Source organism: Eptatretus burgeri, chromosome 5 (assembly GCF_056783735.1).
Source record: "Eptatretus burgeri isolate ZD-2024b chromosome 5, Ebu_testis_v1, whole genome shotgun sequence".
Lineage (NCBI taxonomy): Eukaryota > Metazoa > Chordata > Myxini > Myxiniformes > Myxinidae > Eptatretus > Eptatretus burgeri.
Window position 1 is genome coordinate 28,369,342 of NC_140965.1, and position 6,288 is coordinate 28,375,629.

At 42.4% G+C, this 6,288-nt stretch overlaps 1 long non-coding RNA gene across 1 annotated transcript in view; it reads right to left on the reverse strand.

Annotated features, from left to right (window-relative positions):
- Positions 1-538: 538 nt before the first annotated feature.
- The window catches only part of LOC147026135 (uncharacterized), a 9,561-nt gene continuing 3,811 nt past the window's right edge, over positions 539-6,288 (reverse strand). The window contains exon 3 of the long non-coding RNA XR_015058125.1: positions 539-901. This is a non-coding gene — a long non-coding RNA (uncharacterized LOC147026135). The remainder of the gene's footprint in view (positions 902-6,288) is intronic.

Below are 6,288 nucleotides of genomic sequence, written 5' to 3' on the forward strand. Positions count from 1 at the left end.
CTTGTTACACAAATATACAGGGTGTCCATAAAGTGTCTTTACAATTTAAAAAAAATTATTACAAAAAGCCAATGAATAGATAAACCTGTGGAAATTATTACAAAATGAGGAGGAGATATTGAAATTTTTTTTGCCTCATTGAATACACTTCTACATGGGCACCATTAGTTGCACGAAGCACATCAAGACGGTATAAATTATAAAGAGACTTTATGGACACCCTGTATATACAGGAGGCTGCAAAAGTAGGTATACAGTCATGAAAAACAAAACGTGCGCACAAAACGTATTTTATTGATTATACAAGCATATCAATAATAACCAAAACAATAGTAAACATATTAATAATAATCATATTAATCCCTCAAATGTTCAAATTAAATGAATCTTTTATAATACTGGTAATACTGGTATAATTCTTACTGTATACCTACTTTTGCAGCCCCCTGAATATATATATATATATATATATATATATATATATATATATATATATATATATATATATATATATATATTTATTCCAAGCAGGCATGACTTCGTTTGTGTTTTGAATTATGACCGCCGATGACGTAATCTCCATTGATGACGCAATGTCTTCGTTTTGTTAAAAAGAAAAAATTGATGTCCATAATTATTTCGCCTGGCAGGATAGCCTACAGGTATACACACTCGCCCCTGAGCTTTTGAGCTCGAGTTGGAACCGGGTCCGGTATACGGGGTGGTCCACCTGCCAGTCAGTGTTCCTCGTTGGACGTTGAAGATCACACGGCGTCTTTGGCGAATGGAGGACGAGTTATCGCCGGCATTCTGAACAAATTGCAAATTCCTGCCTTGACTTCCTTCGTCCGAGTCTGGATTCTCACCCTCGTGGAGAAACTGCTTTCGGAGCACCGCCATTCTGCAAAATAGTACGAATGTATGATACCTATCATCATTATTATTATTACTATGATGAATTATTATTATTATTATTATTATCATTATCATCTGTGGAAGGGGTCTGTGGCTGTAAAGTCTTGATCTGTTCTATTGGAGTCGAGTAAATGGAATGGTGGAAGAAAAACAGGTCATGGTCCCGATTTAAAGTCTTCATGTTGTCGGGATAAACTTAAATATGTACACACACACACACACACACACACACACACACACACACACACACACACACACACACACACACACACACACACACACACACACTCGCTTGAGTTAGATAGACAAGGATGTAGTGAGATAAGGTGGAGCGGGGACCGGACGACGCATCCGTAAACAAGATGATATCCCAAGGGCGGACGTCCCCTTATGCTCGAACCAGGTTGCCAGTGTGATTGGAAGGGTCCGTCTGTGTTTGGTGTGTTATGTCAGCTCGTTTGAGAGTTCCATGATCTTATGCGCACGATCTCAGGGGCGGACAGAAGAGGGACGAGCGCGTCGGTTATAGACTAGAGACGGCGCATCGTGCCCGCACGACGCACGACCTTTAAAAGACGTCACACAATGTGACTTCACGTCTTGGGGACGGAGGCGCGTCTGGCGACGAAGGAAGATGCGTGTGAGTGGAGACAGGCGATGGAGCACGCTTCAAAATTGACTCGGGCTCGAAGAGGGGTCCGCACTGAGCGGGGCTTGGCGAGCGCTTTTTAAGAGCGGGCGGCGATGGACACAAAGACCTGAAAAGGCACTTTGCGTTCGTGCGTGCGATAAAAAAAGGCGCGCAGGCGGCGGTGGGGCTCGTGGAGAGGAGGACGACGAGGAGGAGGAGGAGGAGGGCGGTGGTGGTGGGGGGCCGGGAAAGGCTGGAGGCGATTGTGTCCGCGTGTGCTGCCGTTGAGTCCGTGCGTGCGGCGTCGGGTAGGAAGGTTTGCCCCCGGGGGGAGAGAGACGCGATTCCGAGCTGCTGCGTTCCATATTGATGAATGGCAGCTTAACGTATTGATTGGCGCGCCGCCCGGGCGAGCGAGAGAGGATGGGGGGGGGGAGGAGGAGGAGGAGGCCGAGCGAGCAGCAGGGAGGTGGATGAGAGGAAGAAGGGGTGCGAGTCGTGAGGTTTGGCTGCGTGCCAGCGCCTCGCTCGGTGGTGACTGCTTAAACCCGGCGCGGAGTTCATTCCAGCCGGCACGTGGAGCCGATAGCACGGCGACTTTAAAACCCGACGTTTCCCATTTGAAAGAGACTAAAAGGAGGACGAAAAGTCCGTTGTGCATATTATTCAAACTCCCGATGAAGCATCAATTGTGATTTTTAACTCACTCGAACGTCTGTGATTCAAATGTCCCTCGAACTGCAACGGACGTGCAGATCGGTCCAGAGGAGAACAAGAGCGATGGAGAATCGGGTGATCTTGAGGAAGAGTTGGAATGGTGTTTGAAGCAACCATTGGAGTGGTGTTTGAAACAACCATTGGAGTGGTGATTGAAACAACCACTGGAGTGGTGATTGAAACAACCATTGGAGTGGTGTTTGAAACAACCATTGGAGTGGTGATTGAAACAACCACTGGAGTGGTGATTGAAACAACCACTGGAGTGGTGATTGAAACAACCACTGGAGTGGTGATTGAAACAACCACTGGAGTGGTGATTGAAACAACCACTGGAGTGGTGTTTGAAACAACCACTGGAGTGGTGTTTGAAACAACCACTGGAGTGGTGTTTGAAACAACCACTGGAGTGGTGTTTGAAACAACCACTGGAGTGGTGTTTGAAACAACCATTGGAGTGGTGTTCTCGGATTCAATCTCAAGTTGTTTTATCTGAGAGTGTTTGTGTTTGGTGTTGGAGAGGAAGGAAAAGTACGAAATGCGAGGAAACGCGTTCGGGGTGTACTCGTGCGGTGACTGCACTCGTACTGTAAGCATGCATTCGGACTGAGAATACACTCGAATCGTGAATACACTCAGAGTGGATACAGTCGTATGGCAAATACACTCGTACGGTAAATACACTCGCACGGTAAATACACTCGCACGGTAAATACACTCGCACGGTAAATACACTCGCACGGTAAATACACTCATACGGTAAATACACTCATATGGTAAATACACTCATATGGTGAATACATTCATACAATGAATACACTCGTCTGGTAAATACAGTCATATGGTGAATACACTCATATAGCAAATACAATCGTAAGGTGAATACACTCATACAGTGAATACACTCGTCTGGTAAATACAGTGATATGGTGAATGCACTCGTACAGTAAATACACTCGTATGGTAAATACACTCGTATGGTAAATACATTCATGCAGTGAATACACTCGTATGGGAAATACACTCGTACGGTAAATACACTCATACGGTGAATACACTCGTACAGCAAATACAATCGTACGGTAAATACACTGGTATGGTGAATACACTCGTATGGTGAATACACTCATTATAGCAAATACAATCGTTAGGTGAATACACTCATACAGTGAATACACTCGTCTGGTAAATACAGTGATATGGTGAATACACTCGTACAGTAAATACACTCGTATGGTAAATACACTCGTATGGTAAATACATTCATGCAGTGAATACACTCGTATGGGAATTACACTCGTACGGTAAATACACTCATACGGTGAATACACTCGTACAGTAAATACAATCGTACGGTAAATACACTGGTATGGTGAATACACTCGTATGGTAAATCCACTCATACGGTAAATACACTCATATGGTGAATACATTCATACAGTAAATACACTCATACAGTGAATACACTTGTATGGTAAATACACTCATACGGTAAATACACTCATGCGGTGAATACACTCGTATGGTGAATACACTCGTGTGGTAAATACACTCATACGGTAAATACACTCATGCGGTGAATACACTCGTATGGTGAATACACTCGTATGGTAAATACACTCGTATGGTAAATACACTCATGCAGTGAATACACTCGTACGGTAAATACACTCATCTGGTAATACACTCATTCAGGAAATACACTCGTATGGCAAATACACTCGTATGGTAAATACACTCATACAGTGAATACTAATGAATACTCATACAGTGAATACTCATGCAGTGAATGCACTCGTATGGTAAATGCACTCGTATGGTGAATACACTCATACGGTGATACACTCGCATGGTGAATACACTCGTATGGTGAATACACTCGTATGGTCAATACACTTGTATGGTAAATGCACTCGCACGGTAAATACACTCGTACGGTAAATACACTCGTACGGTGAATACACTCGTATGGTGAATACACTCATACGGTGATACACTTGTATGGTAAATGCACTCGTATGGTGAATACACTCGTCCGGTAAATAAACTCGCATGGTGAATACACTCATACAGTGAATACACTCGTATGGTAAATACACTCGTAAGGTAAATGCACTCGTATGGTAAATACACTCATACGGTGATACACTTGTATGGTAAATGCACTCGTATGGTGAATACACTCGTCCGGTAAATAAACTCGCATGGTGAATACACTCATACAGTGAATACACTCGTATGGTAAATACACTCGTACGGTAAATACACTCATACGGTGAATACACTCGTACAGCAAATACAATCGTACGGTAAATACACTGGTATGGTGAATACACTCGTATGGTGAATACACTCATTATAGCAAATACAATCGTTAGGTGAATACACTCATACAGTGAATACACTCGTCTGGTAAATACAGTGATATGGTGAATACACTCGTACAGTAAATACACTCGTATGGTAAATACACTCGTATGGTAAATACATTCATGCAGTGAATACACTCGTATGGGAATTACACTCGTACGGTAAATACACTCATACGGTGAATACACTCGTACAGTAAATACAATCGTACGGTAAATACACTGGTATGGTGAATACACTCGTATGGTAAATCCACTCATACGGTAAATACACTCATATGGTGAATACATTCATACAGTAAATACACTCATACAGTGAATACACTTGTATGGTAAATACACTCATACGGTAAATACACTCATGCGGTGAATACACTCGTATGGTGAATACACTCGTGTGGTAAATACACTCATACGGTAAATACACTCATGCGGTGAATACACTCGTATGGTGAATACACTCGTATGGTAAATACACTCGTATGGTAAATACACTCATGCAGTGAATACACTCGTACGGTAAATACACTCATCTGGTAATACACTCATTCAGGAAATACACTCGTATGGCAAATACACTCGTATGGTAAATACACTCATACAGTGAATACTAATGAATACTCATACAGTGAATACTCATGCAGTGAATGCACTCGTATGGTAAATGCACTCGTATGGTGAATACACTCATACGGTGATACACTCGCATGGTGAATACACTCGTATGGTGAATACACTCGTATGGTCAATACACTTGTATGGTAAATGCACTCGCACGGTAAATACACTCGTACGGTAAATACACTCGTACGGTGAATACACTCGTATGGTGAATACACTCATACGGTGATACACTTGTATGGTAAATGCACTCGTATGGTGAATACACTCGTCCGGTAAATAAACTCGCATGGTGAATACACTCATACAGTGAATACACTCGTATGGTAAATACACTCGTAAGGTAAATGCACTCGTATGGTAAATACACTCATACGGTGATACACTTGTATGGTAAATGCACTCGTATGGTGAATACACTCGTCCGGTAAATAAACTCGCATGGTGAATACACCCATACAGTGAATACACTCGTATGGTAAATACACTCGTAAGGTAAATGCACTCGTATGGTAAATACACTCACACGGTAAATACACTCACAACTTAAATACAATCGTCCGGTAAATACACCTGCATGGTGAATACACTCGTCCGGTAAATACACTCACATGCTGAATACACTCATACAGTGAATACACTCGTATGGTCAATACACTTGTATGGTAAATACACTCACACGGTAAATACACTCATATGGTAAATCCACTCGTACGGTAAATCCACTTGTACAGTGAATACACTCATACGGTGAATACACTCATATGGCAAATATACTCATATGGTGACTGCACTCGTACGGTGAATACACTCGTCTGGTAAATATACTCATATGGTGACTGCACTCGTACGGTGAATACACTCCTCTGGTAAATATACTCATATGGTGACTGCACTCGTACGGTGAATACACTCCTCTGGTAAATATACTCATATGGTGACTGCACTCGTACGGTGAATACACTCGTCTGGTAAATATACTCATATGGTGACTGCACTCGTACGGTGAATACACTCATATGGTAAATATACTCA